Source organism: Triticum urartu, chromosome 5 (assembly GCF_003073215.2).
Source record: "Triticum urartu cultivar G1812 chromosome 5, Tu2.1, whole genome shotgun sequence".
Lineage (NCBI taxonomy): Eukaryota > Viridiplantae > Streptophyta > Magnoliopsida > Poales > Poaceae > Triticum > Triticum urartu.
In genome coordinates, this window is record NC_053026.1 from 470,118,009 (window position 1) to 470,142,160 (window position 24,152).

The 24,152-nt window shown below is 42.7% G+C and overlaps 2 pseudogenes; both read right to left on the reverse strand.

Annotated features, from left to right (window-relative positions):
- Positions 1-1,181: 1,181 nt before the first annotated feature.
- Positions 1,182-1,989, reverse strand: LOC125507168 (annotated as a pseudogene).
- A 2,844-nt stretch (positions 1,990-4,833) lies between these two features.
- Positions 4,834-7,868, reverse strand: LOC125509918 (annotated as a pseudogene).
- Between the last annotated feature and the right edge of the window lie 16,284 nt (positions 7,869-24,152).

A 24,152-nucleotide genomic window follows, 5' to 3' on the forward strand; every position in this document is an offset into this window, starting at 1 on the left:
TTGCAGGCTTTGCACAACGTGAGCTTCTGAGAACTGAGTTCAGCAACTTTGGTTACTTCAAGATGATGATGAGTTTTGCCGGGATGATGATTGGCTAGAATTTGAATTAGTTTAGCCTGGAGGAGGAAGATGAAGAGAAAACACAATTATATGAGAACATTTGGTAAAACATCCATCAGTAAAACACACTGGCCTCATCTACTATCGTTCATTTCCTGGTCATTTTCCAACGTGAAAATGAACAAAATCTTGCGTAACAGTTAGCGCCTGCTCCTTTTCACCACTTTGTCTGTCTACATGAAACATTAGCACAGTTTCACATCATAAAAAATTCGCACTTGTGTTGTGATAAATTTTAAGAAACAAAGTACGGCTATCAAATTTCATACAACACTCGTTGGCCCATTCTGATAATTTGGAAATAACGCATCATAATTCATAAACAATTCACTTTGGCATGATTCAACATTGCACGTTGCTAATTAGGCATCTAAATGTTATTTTAAAAGGCATATAAGTGTTCAACAGCATGGCACCGACTACAAGGCTCCATGACTTTTAGCATGACTCTTGAGGGAACCTTCCCCTCGACGTGTGTTCTGATAGCCGAAAGCGCCATGGGAGCCTTCATGAGGATATCCCTCCCCATAGGGAGGCATCTGTCAGGTGGGGCCCAAGTGCGGATACCACTCCCTATATAGTACGCTCTCCGATATTTATTGACGCTACATCCTCCAGAACTGTGACAGCCATGAATGGTGTCCAAAGTGAGGCGCTCCAGCAATGACGCGTTCTCCACAATGTGGCATGTTAGCTCAACCAAGCTCTTCGTGGAACAAAAGCCGACGATCGTCATGCTCCTTAGGTTGTTGTGGTGGTGTTGCAGTAGCTGCTTCAGACACGAGGAATCCCCGATAACTGAATCATGCTTCATGTCAGGTTGTCGTTCCTATAGACAAAGCCAAGATGCTTGCATCAGCGATTCCATAATTGACACTAGGTATGATTGCAAGATGAAACGTAACTTACTTCAAAGATGAAAGTCTCCAGGCAAGGACAAGCTTCAAGAAATGAAACCAGAGAAAGGTAATCATAATCCGGTGAAATAGATTCATCTCCAATTAGAGAAATATTCAAGTACTTGAGGCGGCGGAATTTGCTAGGTAGCATTGGTGTGCTGATCATCTGCATACAAGGCATCTAAGATTAGTTATATGAGTAGGCACGACAACTGTTATATCCAAACAGCTAGTCTATACTCATCTAAACTTTCAGAACATACCTCATTAGCGAAGGATATGACAAGTCTTTCAACAATTGGCGCATAGGACAGAAGCTTGGTACGAGCATATGCAAGACATAGTTGGACTGGCCGAATTCTAAACACTCCATGTCTACGTTCTTTACTTGCAATGCACTTTTCCATGAAATCAATACTAAGCTACCTTTGAAGTGAAAAGTGGAGATATTTGGAGCACCGATGTCTATCACTTGCAGACTTTTGCATAGAGACACTCTCAGGAACGTAAAGCCGCTGCAGCACACGAGGTACCTTCAGGCAAACGATCTCACGGCAATTCAGGAGTCTCAAAAGCTCCAATGCGGGACAATTGGAAAGAAGGCCCTCTAGCTCATCGTCAGCAATCCGTACATTACTCAGAGTCTCAGACATAACCGTGTCAAGCTTCTCCAGCAACCAAGCTCAGCAGTGGGACGGAAGGCACATATGGCTATGTGAAGATACCGAGTTGAGCTTTCACTCCCATTAAATAAAAGCGAGCATGGTAAATTGTATGGTTCCTTAGGAATATGAGGCAGATAAATCTCGAGTTCTTCAATTCCTGCTGTAACAGCAATATGAAGCCAACTATTAATATTATAGGAATCAACCTTGTTACACTCAACAAGTTCAAGTCTTAGTTTCTTCATGCCAACGCCTGAGTGGTTTTTAAGAATATGATCAACTTTGTTGACGAGATCCCTTGTCATTTCATCCTTAATGAAACATGTGATGTAAACAAGCAGGGTAGGACTATTAATAAGCAGGGTGAGACTATTAACTGAAACATGTGATGAAATAACAAACGAACGAAGCCAGGCAGGAGCGCCTGCAGTGCCTGCGAAAGCCCAAGGGGGCGACCAGAAGACAAGCGGGCAACGTCGAATTGTTTTTTCTCATTTATTTTTGAACTGCGGATTTTGTTTCATAAAAGTGAAGGGTTTTTCTACAAAAGTGCATGACGTACGACCAGAAGCAATATTATTAGGTAAAGATACCACTGTCACTTTGAGAAAATGGGCTATGTGGACTATTAGGACAATTTCAATAGTCGTCTGACGCAGCATCGAGCGGCATCTCATATTTCTTCGGCAATTTCTTTTGATTTTGGGCTCGCTAGACGCATAAGACGAGGAGATGGTCAAATGAACGAATCGGTAGATATTTTTTTACTTGATATATCTTTATCTTTAATCTTTAACTAATAATAAATGGACTATTGATTCTGACGGCACGTCAAGAAAATTGCCTCCGAAGTTTCCATGAATTACTCACTATGCCATCCATAAGTCAACACTAAAATGTTCTGTTTTCATTTTACAAGTCGCTGCACCGAACATGGTTTTACCCAGCGGTCCACAATTTGCTAATAGCATGCTAGTAACCATTGGGTGATTGCACTTTTTTGTTTATTTTTTAATCAAGCATATTTAAATATTTTTAAAAATATCCATATATTTTTAATCCTAACTCGAAATCTAGCATATTATATATGAAAAATTCTCAAAAAGCTGTGTATAATTCAAATATGCTATCATCTTGCATGTTAATCATTTCTAAAGTTTGATTTAGAATGCAATCTTAATTAATACCTTTTTATGAGGTATTTTGAAAATGACTATCATATATCTTCATATACCATTTGAATTAGCACAAAAGCTATTATTAGCGCAATAGGGGATGTTGATTCCAATCAGCTACCATGTGCTAAAGGTTACAACAAATATATAATTATTCTCTCTACTTCGCACAGTGCACAATAACCGATCCATATACAATGATGTACACTAGACTACTAATATGCTTGCAACTAAATTAAATCTTGATTTAGATTACAGTTGCAAACACATATATCAGGAAGAGAAAATGGTGTGCACAAGTTATCGTTGAATACTAAAATGTAGTACTTCTCTATTTCCATCAAAAATTATTGGGAGGAACGACAACAAAGGCGTTCAGGGAACCGACTAGGACTCGATCTATATATACCTGGTGAACCGGTGCAATCTGGATCGACCCGGCTCCCCATTTAATCCCCCTCCAAGACGTCCCATCGCCGCAGTTGGCAGCCCTCCGCCGCCTCTCGCGCTCAAGGCCGCCCGCAGCCCTCCGCCGCCACCCCGCGCTCATGGCCGCCCGCAGCTCTCGGCCGCCTCTCGCGCTCAAGGCTTGCGGCAGCCCTCCGCCGCCTCTCGCGCTCAAGGCCGCCGGGAGCCCTCCGCCGCCAAGCCGCGCTCAAGGCCGCCGGCAGCACACCGTCCCCAACCCGCGTCTCTCAAGGCAGCTCTACCATGGGTGTGCCGTTCAGCGACCCCACCTTCTTCTCCTTGGAGCAGGCCAAGGCGTTCGTCGGCTGCAACCCGAATCTCTCGGGGGCTCAGATCACCGTGAGCGGCGTACACGTGCGGGACGTGTCAGCTATGGTGGGTTTGCTGAGCGAGAAAGAGGAGAGCTATGGATGGGAGATCGAGAACTGCCATCGTCTGTACAGCGAGGGCAGGAAGTTTGCCGTATTTGTGGACGAGTACGAATCTCTTGTGCGCGATGCGCTAGAGGAGATTGATGGCGCAGGATCTGTGTCGGCCAACACGGCCAACAATCTCGGGTATGAAGCGGCAAAGCTCCTGCAGCTCGTCAAGGGCGACCCTACCCTCGACTACTTTCGCGGGTTCGCCCAGTTTCTGGTCCGCGTCGGCGACGCCGCTTTGGCAGAAGTTGCCCCGGACGCGGGCGCGCTACGACGACTTCCCTGAATTCGAGGAAGACTTCCCGGTTGATCCCGAGCCGGTGTCCCCTCCAGCCGGCGGCGCCGACGCCAACTGATTCTTCGACGCCAATCGTGTACTGATTCTTCGACGCCAACCATGTACGTGTATGGAGTGAGAACTTTATATCTGTCTGTGCAATGTCATAGCATGTATGTTGTGAGGTCAGATCTTCCTTTTAGAAGGTCAAACTTTATTAACTCAGCGCAATGCTTACCAGATGGGTGATCTTCACATCTCTATGCAATGTCATAGCATGTACTGTATGTTGTGAGGTCAGATCTTCCCTTTAGAAGGTCATCATGCCTAAGGCATAACTTTATTAACTCAACGCAATGCTTACCACATGGATTAATTACTGCGATGATCTATCTATCACGTGGAAAAAACTGTTGGAGATCCATCAGTCTACCAAATTTGTTTCTTAAACAAAGTGCAATATATCCAATGCGGAAGGAGTTACGTTGTACGGAGTAATAATCAATTTCCTGTACTGATCTTTTTTTTATTTTAAAAAGAAGAAACAATAAGGCTATGCACAAGGTCATTTGTTTTCTGAGAAAATACTATTCACAAAGACTACTGTATCAGGGATCGAGGAGTTGCAGATGTTTAGTTCTAGTTTTTACAACAATCGTTTTTTGTGTTTAGTTGATGCCTCAAGTTTTAGCTTCTCTCAGATTTGTGGACAGAACAAGTGTTTTGTTTTTATGATATAGATATAATCATATTCTTACTACTATTTTAGTTTTTGCAGTTCCTGAAATGACATGCATTTCTCCTTGCTTGTACTAAATAAATAGCGCTATTTATTTAATAAACAACTCATCACAAACATTATAATTTTACATGATTAGTCACGTTCAACAACATGGCACCTACTGCAAGGCCCTGAAACATTTAACATAACTCTAGAGGGGATTATGCCCTCAACGTGTGTTCTGATAGCCAAAAGTGCTCTATGGGCTTCCTTGATTATATCCCTCCTCATAGGGTTGCAACCGCCAGGTTTATCGACCGAACAGCCACAAGAACCGAAACTAGTGTCCAATGTGAGACACTGAAGCGACGATGTGTTCTTAATGATATGAAGTGTTAATTCGACCATGCTCTTAGCAGAGCAGAAGCCGACGATTGTTACGCTCTTTAGGTTGTCATGGCGGTGTTCTGGCAGCTGCCTCAGATGCGAGATATCCCCGACAATCGAATCATGCTTCATGTCAGTTTGCTGTACCTAAAATAGAAAGCCAAGATGACCGTTTCAGTTGTTTTGCCATAGGCACTAGGTATGCTTGCAAGGTGATCAGTAACTTACTACAAAGATGAAAGTCTCCAAGCAAGGAGAAGCTACAAGAAAAGAAACCAGAGAAAGGTAATCATAGGCCGGTGAAATAGCTTCGTTTGCATTTAGAGTAATGTGCAAGTATTTGAGGTGCAGGAATTTGCTAGGTAGAGTTGGTGTACTGATCATCTGCATAAAGATGTCTCGGATTAATCATATCACGTATGAAAGCTGTTATATGCAAATAGCTACCCTATGATCATCACAACGTTAGAATGTACCTCATTACACGAGGATATGTGAAGCGTTTCAACATTCAGTACAGATGGCATAGGCTTGGTCCGAGTGTACCAGATAACGTTGGGCTGATATGAACACGTTATCCTCATGTTCTTTACTCGCAATGCGCCTCCAAATGAAATCTTTACCAAGTTACTGCCACCGATGTCAAAACTCGAGATATTTTGAGCGTTGCTCTCTATCTCCTGGAGCTTTCTGCATTGACCCGCTCGCAGGAAGCTGAGCCGCTGGAGCTGACAAGGTATCTTCACACGAACTATCTCATTGCATCTAAAGAGCCACATTAACTCCAACATGGAAGAATTGGAAAGAAGGCACTCTAGCTCATCGTCCGTAATCAGCACATTAGTCAGCCACAACTCCTTCAACCTTCTCCAGCAATCAAGCTCAGCTGTGGGACGAAAGACACAGCTGGAGAGCTTAAGATACCGAATTGATTTTTCACTCCCACTGAATAAAAGAGAGCATGGGAAGTTGTACTCTGCCTCACTGATAAGAGACAGCAACATGGTGAGCTCTTCAATCCCTGCTCTAAAAGCAATGCGAAGCCAACTATTGAGATAACAGTGATCAACCTTGCGGCAACAGTAGAGATTAAGCTCTAGTTTCTTCATGCCAACACCCGAGTGATTCTTAAGAATACCGTCAACTTTACTGATGAGGTCTCTTGCCATTTCATCTTTATCAATACCATTTCCATTCAAACCTAGTGTTTCCTTACTTAAGGTAAGGTTGCGACAGCATCTCCATGATTGCAGAAATGTGTGACACACAAGCCGCGCGAGCAGCCTCTCGTAATGGCATTAGGGCATGTATATGTTGATATATGTCCTGAGAATGCAGAAGCACAGAAAGGAGAAATGTATCAGAATATAAAAAGAAACTTTAATATTAATACTAAGTAATCGCAGCGAGTGGATTGAGGGCTACAAATGAGCTTTTGAGGAAGATTTTCCTGCAATGTTAATTACTTAGTATGGATATTGGTACAATTGCATTCTTACTTAAATTATGCATATGAAAATGAACAAGAATTATTTATTTGCATTTGTGCAAGTCAACATTCAGCACCCATGCAGTGATCGGTGATGCGTTAAACCATACAATGTGATACAATTATATGCGACACTCATGTCAGTATGGCAACTAAACAAAAACATGTATATTGTGCACAGGGTATAAATAGTACTACCTCAGTTCCTAAATATAAGACGTTTAAACTGCCAAAACGTCTTATATTTAGGAACAGAGGGTGTACATATGAACATTTAGAGCCACAGACGTAGACTGCCAAAGCCAGATAAGAGAACAGTCTTCCATCATATGTGGTTCTTTTTTTCCAGAAAATTTGGTTACTACTACAGCGCAAGGTCTCAACATTGTGGCAGTGTAATAAAGCATTCCACAGATGCTCGGATTGTCAGAACTTGTCATCATAATCTTATACTCCGAATAGGCACACCTAGCATGATTCTAAGTTTGGTTGTAGCAGGCGGTAATCATATGCCAATGAAGAAAGTACTGTGGTGGTGGACTGGTACGAGCCAAACACAGCATAAAGTAGTAAAAGCATAGCTATTCTTCAGGTTTATTTAGCTAGTAAAATTTTCACCAGTACCAGGTAAAAGTAAAACACACAATGGTATTTTACTCAACAATTTAATTCGTCAGTTATCAGAAACAGTATACCTCTGGAAGGTCTAGACCTGGTCTTGGACGAGCACCACTTTGTGAATAATCATCTTGCTGGCGCAATGAGCACTTTTTTTTACAGAATGAAGCAATCAATCCATCTGTCAATACATAATTCACAATGAGAGTACATCAAAACTCTGATAGCACAGACAATTCGGCATCCATCCGAGATTAGATAGATCTCAATTCAAGGTTAAAGTGCAGAGGTTACTATTAAATTAAAGAAAAACTGCAGATCAGATCTCAATTCAAGGTTAAACTGAAAAAATTTCTGCAATCATCGAAGGAGAAGAGATGAGAAGGGGAGTAAGATGCGTACCGTGTGGAGTTCTCCGGCGACGGCGCTGCCGGTGGCGCTTCCTGCACATGAGCCTCATCAGTCCCAGATCCAGCACCAGTAGTCGATGCCCGGGATCGCGATCCGGGCCTTTTCGACGACTAAGGCTGAGGGGATCCTGTCAGCGCTGGCGCCGGACGCCGCCGAGCGTTCGCTGGAGGCCAGGGTCTCTAGATAAAATGCAACCCCTTTTGTGTAATAGTATACTCCTATATAAATAAAACAAGATAATAATAAGAGAAAAGAAGAAAATATAAAACACTGGTAATCGGACGGTGGCGAAACACCCTGATACGCGTAAGTCAGGTGAAGATTTGGAAAAAATCCGCCGCCTTAGGGGCCACACGATTAATTGAGTCAGACCGCCCAGATCCGCCTTTACATGGCCGCTGGAGGCACACGGCCCGGGCCTGGGCGGTTCAGTGCCTCGGTCTATTTTTAACTTGGATTTCCTAATTTTATGGACCGATCGGTCTTGCGAGAATTCACTAACCGAGGCTTTCGGTTCAGCGAGAATTCGGCTCGGTCCTCGGTTATAACCGAAGGGGACCTTTTTTCGAATTTGAAGAGACAACATACTGGATCGGAAGAAATAAATCGGGAGTCAAATTCCAAGCGAGAAACAATGAAGGTCAGAAAAGAAATCGATCCAAACGTACATTGCGCTGCGTGATATGGCTCAATCAGGGTGCTCATGGCTCCCTTGCATAGCATACATGAATGGTAGGAGGAAAGACATATAGTAGGATATGGACGCAAGCGGGCCGCCGACCATGAAGAGCACGGGCGCTACCGGCCGCCGCCGAGTGGGAGCCACGGGCGCTGCCGGCCGCCACCGGGGGAGCCACGGCCGCCGCCGCCCGCCGCTGGGATTGCGGTAGGTGGAAAAGGAGGCGGCGGCGCTGTCTACTGCGTGATGTCGTGCGTCAAGCTGCGAGGGCCACGCGTGTTGGGCTAAGAATTGGGCCGATAAAAGGTTAAGGATAACTTTCTGTACGTATCACTTAGGTGTTTTTTTAGGTATGAAGTGGCTTGGGAGACACATGGAGATTTTCGAGATATGATCCATGACTCTTGGTCGGCTTGCTAGTCAAGCTTGCGGGTGGAGGAGGTTAAACAGAAGCTAGCAGAGCTCGCCAAAAAATTGAAATAATGGGACAAGGACACCTTTGGGTCGGTTAGAGCAGAAATTAAAAATCTGAAGAAGGAATTGGGGAGGCTATGAGATGATCCGGCGCGCGTCGGCCCAAGCCATTTGGATTCCATGAGAGGCTTGTTGAAATGTACCACAGGGAGGAGATACTGTGGCGTCAGTGGTGGAGAATTGAATGGCTTACTTCTGGTGATAAGAATACAAAGTTTTTTCATATGAGGGCGAGCATGAGAAGAAAGAAGAATATGATCAAATCGATGTCCAATGCTTTGCGCATTATGGTGGACGACCCCGTGGAACTAAAGGACTTGGTTTCAAACTTTTATAAAAATATGTATACCTCGGAGGGTGTAACAGATATAGGGGCTGTTTTGGAACATGTACCCCGCAAAGTAACGGCAAATATGAATGATATTCTGTGTGCTCCTTACACTAGGGAGGAGGTGAAGGTAGCACTATATCAGATGTTCCCTACCAAAGCCCCGGGGCCGGATGGATTTCCTGCTCACTTTTAGCAGAGACACTGGGATGTATGTGGGGAGAAGGTGACAAATGCGGTTTTGCGAATTGTTAAGGGAGAAGACAGCGCGGAATGCATTAATGATACTTTTTTGGTCTTAATACCAAAGGTAATGAATTCAACCCTTCTCACTCAATTCAAGCCTATAAGTTTGTGCAATGTTCTGTATAAGATCGCATCGAAGGTGGTGGCAAACAGATTAAAACAAATTTTGCCAGACATTATATCTGAGGAGCAGTCGGCTTTTGTCCTAGGGAGGTTAATCACAGATAACATTATTTGTGCTTATGAATGTCTACATTTTATGAAGAGAAGAAGGGCCAAATCCAATAGTCATTGTGCACTAAAGTTGGATATGATGAAAGCCTATGACAGACTAGAGTGGGACTATTTGGAGGCTATTATGATTAAGCTTGGTTTTGCACGGACATGGACTGATATTTTGATGGGCATGATCAAGTCGGTGTCCTTTTCAGTTTTGTTTAATGGAGAAAAATTGGACCAGTTTAAAACCACCAGGGGTATCCAACAGGGAGATCCAATCTCCCCTTACCTCTTCTTGATAGCAGCGGAGGGCCTTTCGTGCCTTTTGAAATCTGGAACTCAGTCATCGCATTTGGTGGGAGTACAGGTGGCTCCGACAGCCCCAGTTGTCAACCATTTTCTCTTCGCCGATGACAGCTTGCTGCTTTTTAAGGCGAGCGATGAGGGGGCGGCTGAAGTATCAAACCTGTTGACTACTTACTGTAACGCTTCGGGTCAGAGGGTGAACAATGAGAAATCATCCATATTTTTCAGCAAGGGATGCCCTCAATTTGTTCGAGATAGTATAAATAATTCTATTAATGTGCACAATGAACAACTTAATGAAAGGTATTTGGGTATGCCGACGGATGTGGGTCACTCAAGGAACGGAACCTTTAAATATATGAGAGATAGAGTTTGGGAAAAGATCAAGGGATGGATGGAAAAACTATTGTCGTATGCAGGGAAGGAAGTTTTGATAAAAGCAGTTTCCCAAGCAATCCCAGTGTATTCTATGACATGCTTCAGGTTACCACGTGGCATTTGTGAGAGCGTGACATCTATGATTCGATAATTCTGGTGAGGTAGTAAACGGGGCAAGAGGAAGCCATGCTGGGTCTCATGGGACATATGTACTAAACCTAAATCTTTGGGAGGCCTAGGCTTTCGAGACATCGAGCTTTTCAATTTGTCCCTCCTTGCAAGACACGCATGGCGGTTGATTGAGTGCCCAAGCACTTTGAGCGCAAGAATACTAGAGGCAGTGTATTTTCCATCGATTTCACTTTTAGAAGCTGAACTGGGAGCTCACCCTTCACAGATATGGAGGGCCATTTTGGACGGGCATGATGTGATTGCTCAGGGTATTATAAGAAGAATTGGGACAGGACAAAGTACTAGTATTTGGCAGCATAACTGGCTGCCACGTTCTGGACTAATGAGGCCGATCACGTCACTAGTACCCCAGCCGCCTCTTTTAGTTTCGGAACTGATTGATGCCTCATCGTCCTCTGATACGTCTCCGTCGTATCTACTTTTCCAAACACTTTTGCCCTTGTTTTTGACTCTAACTTGCATGATTTGAATGGAACTAACCCGGACTGACGCTGTTTTTAGCAGAATTGCCATGGTGTTATTTATGTGCAGAAACAAAAGTTCTCGGAATGACCTGAAACTCCACGGAGCGTCCTTTTGGAAATAATAAAAAATCCTTGCAAAAGATGAAGACCAGGGGGCCCACACCCTAGCCACGAGGGTGGGGGGGGGCGCCCCTACATCATGGGCCCCCTGGAGCTCCTCCGACCTCAACTCCAACTATATATATTTGGTTTCGGGGAGAAAAAAATCAGAGAGAAGAATTCATCGTGTTTTACGATACGGAGCCGCCGCCAAGCCCTAAAACCTCTCGGGAGGGCTGATCTGGAGTCCGTTCCGGGCTCCGGAGAGGGGAATCCGTCGCCATCGTCATCATCAACCATCCCCCATCAACAATTTCATGATGCTCACCGCCGTGCGTGAGTAATTCCATCGTAGGCTTGCTGGACGGTGATGGGTTGTATGAGATCTATCATGTAATCGAGTTAGTTTTGTTAGGGTTTGATCTCTAGTATCCACTATCTTCTGAGATTGATGTTGCTATGACTTTGCTATGCTTAATGCTTGTCACTAGGGCCTGAGTCCCATGATTTCAGATCTGAACCTATTATGTTTTCATCAAGATATGAGAGTTCTTGATCCTATCTTGCAAGTCTATAGTCACCTATTATGTGTTATGATCCGTTAACCCCGAAGTGACAATAATCGGGATACTTACCGGTGATGACCGTAGTTTGAGGAGTTCATGTATTCACTATGTGTTAATGCTTTGGTCCGGTACTTTATTAAAAGGAGGCCTTAATATCCCTTAGTTTCCATTAGGACCCCACTGCCACGGGAGGGTAGGACAAAAGATGTCATGCAAGTTCTTTTCCATAAGCACGTATGACTATATTCGGAATACATGCCTACATTACATTGATGAATTGGAGCTAGTTCTGTGTCACCCTAGGTTATGACTGTTACATGATGAACCGCATCCGACATAATTCTCTGTCACCGATCCATTGCCTACGAGCTTTCTATATATTGTTCTTCGCTTATTTACTTTTCTGTTGCTATTGCTATCATCACTAAAAAATACCAAAAACATTACTTTTGCTACCGTTACCTTTTGCTACTATTACCACTACTATCATATTACTTTGCTACTAAATACTTTGCTGCAGATATTAAGTTTCCAGGTGTGGTTGAATTGACAACTCAACTGCTAATACTTGAGAATATTCTTTGGCTCCCCTTGTGTCGAATAAATAAATTTGGGTTGAATACTCTACCCTCGAAAACTGTTGCGATCCCCTATACTTGTGGGTTATCAAGACTATTTTCTAGCGCCGTTGCCGGGGAGCATAGGTCTATTCTTTGAGTAACTTAGGATTTATATCTGCTTATCATTATGAAGAACTTGAAAGATCCAAGAACCAAGATTTATCCCTCAACTACGAGGGGAGGTAAGGAACTGCCATCTAGCTCTGCACTTGTTTCACCTTCTGTTTTGAGTAAGCTTGCGACACCTAAACCTACTTCTGCTATTCGTTCTGATATGTCGCATGTTATTGATGATGCCACTTCTGCTATGCATGATACTTATGATGAAACTACTTCTATGCTTGATACTACTGTGCCACTTGGTGAATTTCTTGATGAACAACTTGCTAGGGTTAGAGAGAATGAAAATATTGAATCTGATAATATTGATGAAAGTGATGATGAAGACTCACCTGATATTCCCGAGGGTTATGTTTTTGAAAAAGAAGCTGCTTTAGCTATTTTAGCTTGCAAAGATAGATACAAACTCAAGAGGTTATTAGTAAATGGAATAAGCAATCTCTAAATGCTAGGATGAAACCTGACCCTGCTTTTGCTAATTCACCTATCTGTGTTACTGATAAGGATTATGAATTCTCTATTGATCCTGATATAATTACTTTGGTTGAATTTGATCCTTTTCATGGCTATGAATCTAAAACTATTGTGGAACATCTTACTAAATTAAATGATATAGTCACCCTGTTCACTAATGATGAGAGAACTCGCTACTTCTATATCCTTAAAATATTTCCGTTCTCATTAAAGGGTGATGCTAAGATATGGTTTAATTCTCTTGATCCTGGTTGTGTGCGTAGTCCCCAGGATATGATTTATTACTCCTCTGCTAAATATTTCCCTGCTCATAAGAAACAAGCTGCTTTAAGGGATATATATAATTTTGTGCAAATTGAAGAAGAGAGTCTCCCACAAGCTTGGGGGAGGCTTCTCAAGTTACTTAATGCTTTGCCTGATCATCCTCTTAAGAAAAATGAAATACTTGATATCTTTTATAATGGACTAACCGATGCCTCCAGAGATTACCTGGATAGTTGTGCTAGTTCTGTTTTCAGGGAAAGAACGCCGGATGAAGCTGAAATTCTATTGAATAATATGTTGACAAATGAAAATAATTGGACACTTCCTGAGCCACTTCCTGAGCCAGCTCCTGAGCCTATTCCTAAACCCACTCCGAAGAAAAGGGGTATTCTATTTCTCAGTCCTGAAGATATGCAAGAGGCAAAGAAATCTATGAAAGAAAAAGGTATTAAAGCTGAAGATGTTAAGAATTTACCTCCTATTGAAGAAATACACGGTCTTAATTTACCGCCTGTTGAAGAAATATATGATCTTAATCCTTCACCTATTAAAGAAGTACATGGTCTTGATAACCCGACACAGGTAGTAAAGGTAAATTCTCTCTATAGATATGATAAAGCTAAAATCCCATTTACTAAATTTGCTAGCCCATGCTTAGATGAGTTTGATAAATTTATGGTTAAGCAAGAAGATTTTAATGCTTATTTTGGTAGACAATTGAAATACAATTCAAATATGCTTGAACACTTGGGTGATTATATGGCTAACGTCAAAGGTGAACTTAAACTTATTAGTAAACATGCTTCTATGGTTACCACTCAAGTAGAACAAGTACTTAAGGCTCAAAATGATTTACGCAATGAATTGAATAGTAAAAATAATGATAATGCTGTTAGAGTTATGACTAGAGGTGGTAAAATGACTCGGGAACCTTTGTATCCTGAAGGCCATCCTAAGAGAATAGAGCAAGATTCCCAGAGAAATAATATAGATGCACCTAGTCCTTCTAAAAGGAAGAAAAAGAAAAATGATAGGACTTTGCATGCTTCTAGTGAACCTGTTATTGAAACACCTGAGAATCCAAATGATATTTCTATCTATGATGCTGAAACACAATCTGGTAATGAACCTGAAACTAGTGATAATGTTAATGATAATGTTCATGATGATGCTCAACCTAGTAATGATAATGATATAGAAATTGAACCTGCTGTTGATCTTGATAACCCACAATCAAAGAATCAACGTTATGATAAGAAAGACTTTGTTGCTAGGAAACACGGTAAGGAAAGAGAGCCTTGGGTTCAGAAACCCATGCCTTTTCCTCCCAAACCATCCAAGAAAAAGAATGATGAGGATTTTGAGCGCTTTGCTGAAATGATTAGAGCTATATTTTTGCGTATGCGATTAACTGATATGCTTAAAATGAATCCTTATGCTAAGTACATGAAAGAAATTGTTACAAATAAAAGAAAGATACCAGAAGCTGAAATTTCCACCATGCTTGCTAATTATACTTTTAACGGTGGAATACCAAAGAAACTTGGAGATCCAGGAGTACCCACTATACCATGCTCCATTAAAAGAAACTATGTTAAAACTGCTTTATGTGATCTTGGAGCCGGTGTTAGTGTGATGCCTCTATCTTTATATCGTAGACTTGATTTGAATAAGTTGACACCTACTGAAATATCTTTGCAAATGGCTGATAAATCAACTGCTATACCTGTCGGTATTTGTGAGGATGTGCCTGTTGTAGTTGCAAACATTACTATTTTAACGGACTTTGTCATTCTTGATATTCCCGAGGACGATAGTATGTCTATTATTCTTGGAAGACCTTTTTTGAACACTACAGGGGCTGTTATTGATTGCACTAAAAGCAATGTCACTTTTCATGTTAATGGTAATGAGCATATGGTACACTTTCCGAGGAAACAACCTCAAGTTCATAGTATCAACTCTATTGGAAAAATTCCATCGATTATATTTGGAGGTTTTGAATTTCCTCTTCCTACTGTCACGAAGAAATATGATATTCTTATTATTGGGGATGTGCATATCCCCGTTGAGGTAACATAGCGTTATTCAAAATTTCTCCAATTCCATGTTATTCGGAATGAGTTCGTTAAAAAGACTTGATCAACCTTGTTAGTGGATTCCTTTTGATGATCATGAGATGGATGAAACTAGAAGGCACAACCTTCTGTACCCTCCTTTTACTTTTTATTATTTGTATTAAATAAAATAAAAATAGTGTTTTCTGCCTGTTATCTGATTATCCATGCAATATAAAAATACCCAAAAAATAAAAGTTCTCCAAATGTCCTGAAATTTAAATATGATTTTTTTTGGAATATTTGAGAATATTTGGCACTGAGAACATATCAGGAGGAGCTGGCACCTAGCCACGAGGGTCAGGGGCGCGCCCTACCCCCATGGGCGCGCCCCCTGCCTCGTGGGCCCACGGTGGCCCTCCTCCACTTATTCCTGCACCCACACACTTCTTCTTCCTCCCACAAACATGAATATCCAGCTCAAGCACGAGTTCTAGCTCATTTTGCTGCCATTTTCGATCTCCTTGCTCAAAGCACCTCTCACAAAACTGCTTGGGGGATTGTTCCTTGGTATGTGACTCCTCCATTGGTCCAATTAGTTTTTGTTCTAGTGCTTTATTCATTGCAAATTTGTGCTGCTTAGGTGACCCTGTTCTTGAGCTTGCATGCCAAATTTATTTGGTCAAAAGTAGTTTTGATGCATGATATAGGCACTAGGCACTTGTAGGAGTAGTTGCTATCAATATTATTAAGCTTTGTTCACTTTTATTTTGAAGTTACTAAAAATTTCAGAATTTTTCAGAAAATAATGAAGAGATTTTTGAGGGGCTCATCGAGCCGAAGCTCGAAGGAAAAGGCACAGAAGCCCAAGTATAATTTGCCTCACACCGCGGAGGTTCGGCCGTGTGAATGGCCTTCCGATGATTTCTTGAGAGCAGCCGGGATTTATGATGATTTTTATGAATTGTCTGAGAATGTAGGCCTCACCGCCTTCCTCCACGACCAACGTGAACAATATCTCTTACTCATAAATATCTTTGTGCAAAACTTTCATTTCCATTCTAGGAGCTCACCACCTACGGTGGTGTTTTATTTATATGATGAGCATAAGGAGTTATGATTTTTGTCGGGTTTGTTTAGTCCCTTTCGAGGGCACGACAGAGGAACCACACCGCAGCGATGTGGATGGGTTTATTGATACCATCACTGTAGGGGAAACGAGGAAGGTTTCCGATGCACGAATCACTAGCATACATTTTCCTATTTTACGCTACTTTGCAATATTTGCTAGTCGTTGCTTAATTGGTCGCGGAAACTGTGGAAACCTTAGTGTTCCTGATATTATTATCTTGTTCCACGGTTTATTCAGTGATAACTCTGTTAGTATGGGCGGTATTATTGCTAAACGGTTAAATCTGAACCGTACAAAGGGCCCCATCTTTGGAGGCATCTATGCTTCACGACTAGCTGCACATTTTAACATACCTATTAGGCATTATGAGAAGGAAGAAAAATTGCTGCCTCGTGTTTATTTAGATTATAAGAGTATGGTAGCACACGATTTTACTGTTAAGAATAGGGATGGGGAGCTTAAATACAAATTGTTCTTTGATAAACATCATCCTGAGACTATTACCCTGCCTGCTCCTTCCTTGTTTGATTTATTTGCAGGCCAGTACCTTGTTTCATTAGAGGCTATTCACGCCTATCGGAACCCTACATCAGCCACAGAGCCAGAGCCGGAACCACAAGTTGATCCTCCACGTCAGTCTAATTACCATTGGGATCCGGAAATGATTGCCAACCAGTGGTAGTCAGAGTCTTCTTCTTCTCAATACGACCCCAACTATTATTATGGATATCCGCCAGGCCAGCCGTGGCCATAGACCAGCTTAGGCCAAAAGCCTAAGCTTGGGGGAGTACGTATTTCTCACCGACATTACATTTTATGCTCACACACTCATTGCTAGATGTCGGTGCTCATACTTTTTCATTGTATCATCCATGCTAGTTTATTTCCTTTTTATGCTTTCTTCTTGTGTGTTTGATAAACCTTAAGAAAAAAAATTTAGTTGTAGCTTCCAATTAGTTTACTTTCCATGCTTGTAGTAGTAATTAAAAAGAAAACCCAAAAAGATTTTCTGTTCTTCTTTTGCTTGTTGGGAGCTTTCCCGTGTAAATAGTTTTATTTCTTTTCTTTTCTTTGGGGGTCGATAGGAGAAGACCATGATTAAATTGTTGAAGTGGCTCTTATATGCATTATTGTTGATCTGACAAAAGAGCCCATATTGCCTTGCCTTCTCCTGTTTATTGAATGCTTACAGATTCCAGCTTAGTCCAATGCACGTGCATTATTATTATTATTATTATTATTATTATTATTATTATCCACATTGTTCGGTCGTGCAAGTGAAAGGCAATAATGATGATTATATGATGAACTTATTGAGATGAGAAAAGCTGGTATGAACTCGACCTCTCTTGTTTTTGTAAATATGATTAGTTCATCGTTCCTGATTCAGCCTATTATGAATTAACATGTTTGCAATGACAACTAGAGATCATAGTTTATTGTGCCATGCTTGATTAGCTAGGAGCTTATAATGGTTTACCTTGCGTGCCGACATGCTATTAAAATGGTTGTGATGTGGTATGATAGGGTGGTATCCTCCTCTGAATGATTTAAGTGACTTGACTTGGCGCATGTTCACGCATGTAGTTGAAACAAAATCAACATAGTCTTCACGATATTTATATTCATGGTGGATTATATCCTACTCATGCTTGCATTCGGTGTTGATTAATTTTAATGCATGTTCATGACTGTTGTCGCTCTCTAGCTGGTCGCTTCCCAGTCTTTTGCTAGCCTTCACATGTACTAAGCGGGAATACTGCTTGTGCATCCAACTCCATAAACCCCAAAGTTATTCCATATGAGTCCACCATACCTACCTATACACGGTATCTACCTGCCGTTCCAAGTAAATTTGTATGTGCCAAACTCTAAACCTTCAAATAAATATCCTGTTTTGTATGCTCTAATAGCTCATGTATCAACTAGGGATGTCCGTATCTTCCATGTTAGGCGGGTTATTCTTAAGAGGAGTGGACTCCGCTCCTCACTCACGAGAAAGTGGCTGGTCACTGGGATGCCCAGTCCCATGCTTTATGCAAACTAAATTAAAATAATTGCAAACAAAACTCCCCCCGGGACTCTTGTTAGTTGGAGACACTCGTTGTTTCGAGCAAGCCATGGATTGATGCTTGTTGGTGGAAGGGGGACTATAAACTTTACCATTCTGTTTGGGAACCGCCTATAATGTGTCTAGCATGGAAGATATTGCCTTCTCTTGGTTGTTATGTTGACAATGAAAGTATACCGCTCAAAATAATATTCATCTCTATTTCAAAACCGAGCTCTGGCACCTCTACAAATCCCTGCTTCCCTCTGCGAAGGGCCTATCTATTTACTTTTATGTTGAGTCATCATCTTCTTATTAAAAAGCACCAGTTGGAGAGCACCGCTGTCATTTGCATTCATTGCTATTAGTTTACATTGAGTATGACTTGACTGGATCTCTTTTACCATGAATTACAATGTCTAGCCAGTCCTTAATCTTTAAAGGTGCTCTGCATTTATGTTTTGCGGTCTCAGAAAGGGCTAGCGAGATACCATCTTGTTATATCATATTATGATTGTTTTGAGAAAGTGTTGTCATCCGAGATTTATTATTATTGCTCGCTAGTTGATTATGCCATTGATATGACTAAACATGAGACCTATGCATTATTGTGAATATGGTTAGTTCATAATCTTTGCTGAAAACTTGAATGCTGGCTTTACATATTTACAACAACAAGAGCAAACAGAGTTTGTAAAAGTTTTTCTTTATCACTTTCAGTTTATCAACTAAATTGCTTGAGGACAAGCAAAGGTTTAAGCTTGGGGGAGTTGATACGTCTCCGTCGTATCTACTTTTCCAAACACTTTTTCCCTTGTTTTGGACTCTAACTTGCATGGTTTGAATGGAACTAACCCGGACTGACACTGTTTTCAGCAGAATTACCATGGTGTTATTTATGTGCAGAAACAAAAGTTCTCGGAATGACCTGAAACTTCATGAAATGTCTTTTCGGAAATAATAAAAAATCCTTGCAAAAGATGAAGACCAGGGGGCCCACCACCTGTCCTCGAGGGTGGGGGGCGTGCCTGCCCCCCTAGGGCGCGCCCCCTACCTCGTGGGCCCCCTGGAGCTCCTCCGATCTCAACTCCAACTCTATATATTTGATTTCAGGGAGAAAAAAACCAGAGAGAAGAATCCATCGCGTTTTACGATACGGAGCCGCTGCCATGCCCTAAAACCTCTCGGGAGGGCTGATCTGGAGTCCGTTTGGGGCTCCGGAGAGGGGAATCCGTCGCCATCGTCATCATCAACCATCCTCCGTCACCAATTTCATGATGCTCACCGCCGTGCGTGAGTAATTCCATCGTAGGCTTGCTGGACGGTGATGGGTTGGATGAGATCTATCATGTAATCGAGTTAGTTTTGTTAGGGTTTGATCCCTAGTATCCACTATGTTCTGAGATTGATGTTGCTATGACTTTGCTATGCTTAATGCTTGTCACTAGGGCATGAGTGCCATGATTTCAGATCTGAACCTATTATGTTTTCATCAATATATGAGAGTTCTTGATCCTATCTTGCAAGTCTATAGTCACCTATTATGTGTTATGATCCGTTAACCCCGAAGTGACAATAATCGGGATACTTACCGGTGATGACCGTAGTTTGAGGAGTTCATGTATTCACTATGTGTTAATGCTTTGGTCTAGTACTCTATTAAAAGGAGGCCTTAATATCCCTTAGTTTCCATTAGGACCCCGCTGCCACGGGAGGGTAGGACAAAAGATGTCATGCAAGTTCTTTTCCATAAGCACGTATGTCTATATTCGGAATACATGCCTACATTACATTGATGAATTGGAGCTAGTTCTGCATCACCCTAGGTTATGACTGTTACATGATGAACCGCATCCGACATAATTCTCTATATATTGTTCTTCACTTATTTACTTTTCCGTTGCTATTGCTATCATCACTACAAAATACCAAAACATTACTTTGCTACCGTTACCTTTTGCTACTATTACCACTGCTATCATATTACTTTGCTACTAAATACTTTGCTGCAGATATTAAGTTTCCAGGTGTGGTTGAATTGATAACTCAGCTGCGAATACTTGAGAATATTCTTTGGCTCCCCTTGTGTCGAATCAATAAATTTGGGTTGAATACTCTACCCTCGAAAACTGTTGCGACCCCCTATACTTGTGGGTTATCAACAATGTTTTTAGGGCTTGATGGCGAGCGAAGGATCGTCGTCGTGGCTGGAACAGGTGGATCCTAGTCAGGAAATAGGGAAGACTTGGGTGATCTTCTTGGAAGGTTGCATCATGAGGGAGAAGTGGACAAGCAAATTAATATTGAGGAGTATTTGAAGAGTTGAAGGTGGTGGCTAGATGGACTGTGATTGCTAGGGTTTGCACAAACAAGTTGTTCGGCCAGAACTCATTGAGCTGACGATCGATGACATCGAGGCCGGCTTGCCCATGTTAGAGATAGAGCCATGGAGGAGCACGCGGTTTGAGCCAAAAATTGGTTGGGCCAGACAGATAGATGGGTTGTGGCCTGTGGGCGTACTAATGCAAGGCTGCTGAGGCACAATGGCTGATACTATTTTTAACTATTTTGAAAAACTTTGCCTAAAAATACTATTCTGAAAATTTTGTCCAAACAAACTATTGATGGTGGCAGAGATGCAAACACTGAAGAATTTTCTAATGATATGATTACAACGATATGGGCACAAGTCCTCCAAAAAATAACAGTAAAATTTTGATGGTTCTTCACCCAAAATCACGAAAGAGGCTTTAGCTGGGATCGGGTGGGGACCTCCCTCCCGCTCAGACTTCACCGTGGGGCTCCAATGTGGCTTTAGCTCTCATGGTCAACGAAGGATATACCTTCTCCCAGGACGGCCCGATCAGACTCGAAATCCCGGTTACAAGACATCTCGACAATGGTAAAATTAAAACAGCAAAGCCGCCCGAATGTGCCAACAAATCCCGATAGAAGCTTCACATATCTCGTTCTCAGGGCACACTAGATAAGCAATCCGTACAAATAAAACCAACCCTCGAGTTTCCCCGAGGTGGCGTTGCAAGGGGCTCTAGTTTGGACCAACACTCAGAGGAGCACTGGCCCCGGGGGGGGGGGGGGGTTAAAATAAAGATGACCCTTGAGTCTGCAGAACCCAAGGGAAAAAGGCTAGGTGGCAAATGGTAAAACCAAGGTTGGGCCTTGCTGGAGGAGTTTTATTCAAGGCGAACTGTCAAGGGGTTCCCATTATAACCCAACCGCGTAAGGAACGCAAAATCAAGGAACATAACACCAGTATGACGGAAACTAGGGCGGCAAGAGTGGAACAAAACACCAGGCATAAGGCCGAGATTTCCACCCTTTACCAAGTATATAGGTGCATTAAAGTAAACAAGATATAAGAATGATATACCAACAATAATCATGTTCCAACAAGGAACAAACTCCAATCTTCACCTGCAACTAACAACGCTATAAGAGGGGCTGAGCAAAGCGGTAACATAGCCAAACAACGGTTTGCTAGGACAAGGTGGGTTAGAGGTTTGACATGGCAATATGGGAGGCATGATAAAGCATGTAGTAGGTATCGAGGCAAAAGGCATATCAATAGAGCGAGCAACTAGCAAGCAAAGATAGAAGTGATTTCGAGGGTATGGTCATCTTGCCTGCAAAGTTCTCCGAGTTGACGTAAGCTTGATCCTCGTAAGCATACTCAACGGGTTCCTTGATCACGTACTCGTCTCCCGGCTCTACCCAAAGCAATAACACAAGCAAAAAGTAACCACGATCAACCACGGTGCAATGTGCAAGCAACATGATGCAAAACATGGCATGATATGCGGGAAGTGGTATGCAATGCATATGCATGCTTCGGAAAGGAAAGATTGAACTAGGCCTCAACTTGGCAAACCAAGAGCGCCGCTGGAAAGATGCGTTGATTTCGGTCGAAATCGATATAAAGATCACCAGAAACGGATGCACGGTTTGCAAATGGCAAGCAAAACAATAATGGCACCAATCTGCGATTAATAGCATGATGCCATCTAAATGCATCAAGAAAAATAAGCTACTGTACTCTAACATAGCAACAAAGCACATGGCAGTGATCCACTCAATATGCTTGACAAAAGATGAACACTGAGCTACGGCTAATTCACACAATAGCAGGTTCAAACAAGCATGGCAAAAATGCAAAAGATATCGGGTTCACAGACTTAGTGAAAATAACAACATGTCAGGATTTAACATCAGGAACCAATGTTTAAAGCAAGATAACAACATGCTACAGGAATATATCATGGAAAAGTAAGGCATGACATGAAACTAATCAAAGCATATAACAAAAGTCCCTTACCGACCATAAGCCAAAAGGGATCATAAAATACAATGGCAACCATGTGAACATAGCAAGTTTCGTTAACAGATTCAGACTTAGCAGGAAACTGGGCATGGCAAAAACAGAGTTACGTAGGCATGTTTGCGAGCTCGATGCACTCACCACAAGGCATTGCATGACAAACTAAGCATACACCCAACAAGAAGACATGTTCAATAAGCTAACCATGGCAAGAACACTCTCATGGCATGCAAGGATGAACTACAATAACCTCGGCAAAATTGATTAACACGTAAACAATCTGCCAGGAACATTTTATAGCAAAAGTAGAGCAAGATTGAGTCATGCTAGGGTACCCCATAATTGCAAATAAAGACATGGATGGATAGAACATAGCAATATCTCAAAATCATCCTTACTGAACATGCTCAAAAGAGGCATGGATCACTCTGTAGCAACAAGAATACATGGCATAAAAATATCATCAGGGAAATGACTTAGAAGAATTCTAAGTCCCTGAAATCAGCAACATCACGAGAGCTACTTTGCATGCTTGTGCTAGTCACCACATTGATCACAAAAATGCATGGCATACAACCCTGTAAAGATGACATGGCATAGCCCAAAACACATGTAGGGCTCAAGTTCATAGGAGGCACACATTAAACATGGCAAAAATGACAAATGTCCATAATCTGCTAGAAACAGAAACTAACATTAAATAACACTCTTGCAATAGCATTTAGGGAATCAAGATGAACTCAAATGAACATGGTGCAATGGAATGAAATGAAGAGCACATCCAGACGAACAAATTGATATGCTACACGCCCAAAACGGAGCTACAGATGCAAAGTTATGATGCGATGAACAATGCTAAAATTATTAGGGACTTAGGGGAAAAATGACGTCAACCCCTAGTGTTACTGTAGCACTGGATTTGGATCAGGGCACACCTCCCGAGGATGGACGGGGAGCTCGCCGGAGTAGAACAGGACGGTGGCCGGAGTTGGATGGGGCGGCGGATCCGGCGCCGTGGGGCTCTCCTCCGGCCGGATCTCGCCGGATCCGGCGCGGGGCGAGGCGCGGATGCCGAGGCGCAAGGTGGCGGCGAGTCGGCGATGACGGGGCGGCGCAGCGAGGCGGCGACCGGGCGGCGCGGCGAGGCTCGGGCGACGGAGGAGGCAAGCTGGGCGGCGGGGTGGAGCGGGCCGCGGGGGCCGCGGCTGGGCCCGGCGGGCTTCGGCGATGTGGGGCGCGGGCGGAGAGCGAATCAGCGGACGACACGTGGCGGCGGCGGGCGGCGGGATTTCTGTCCGGCGGCGCCCGGACACGTCCGGCATCGCGGAGGGGAGAGGGAGCTAGGGTTTCATCCGGGATTTTTTGGGGGAGGCACCTATTTATACATAGAAGGAGCTAGGAGGCTCCAAATGGAGTGCGGTTTTCGGCCACGCGATCGTGATCGAACGACCGAGAGGATGGAGGGGGTTTAGGTGGGTTTTGGGCCACTTTGGAGAGGT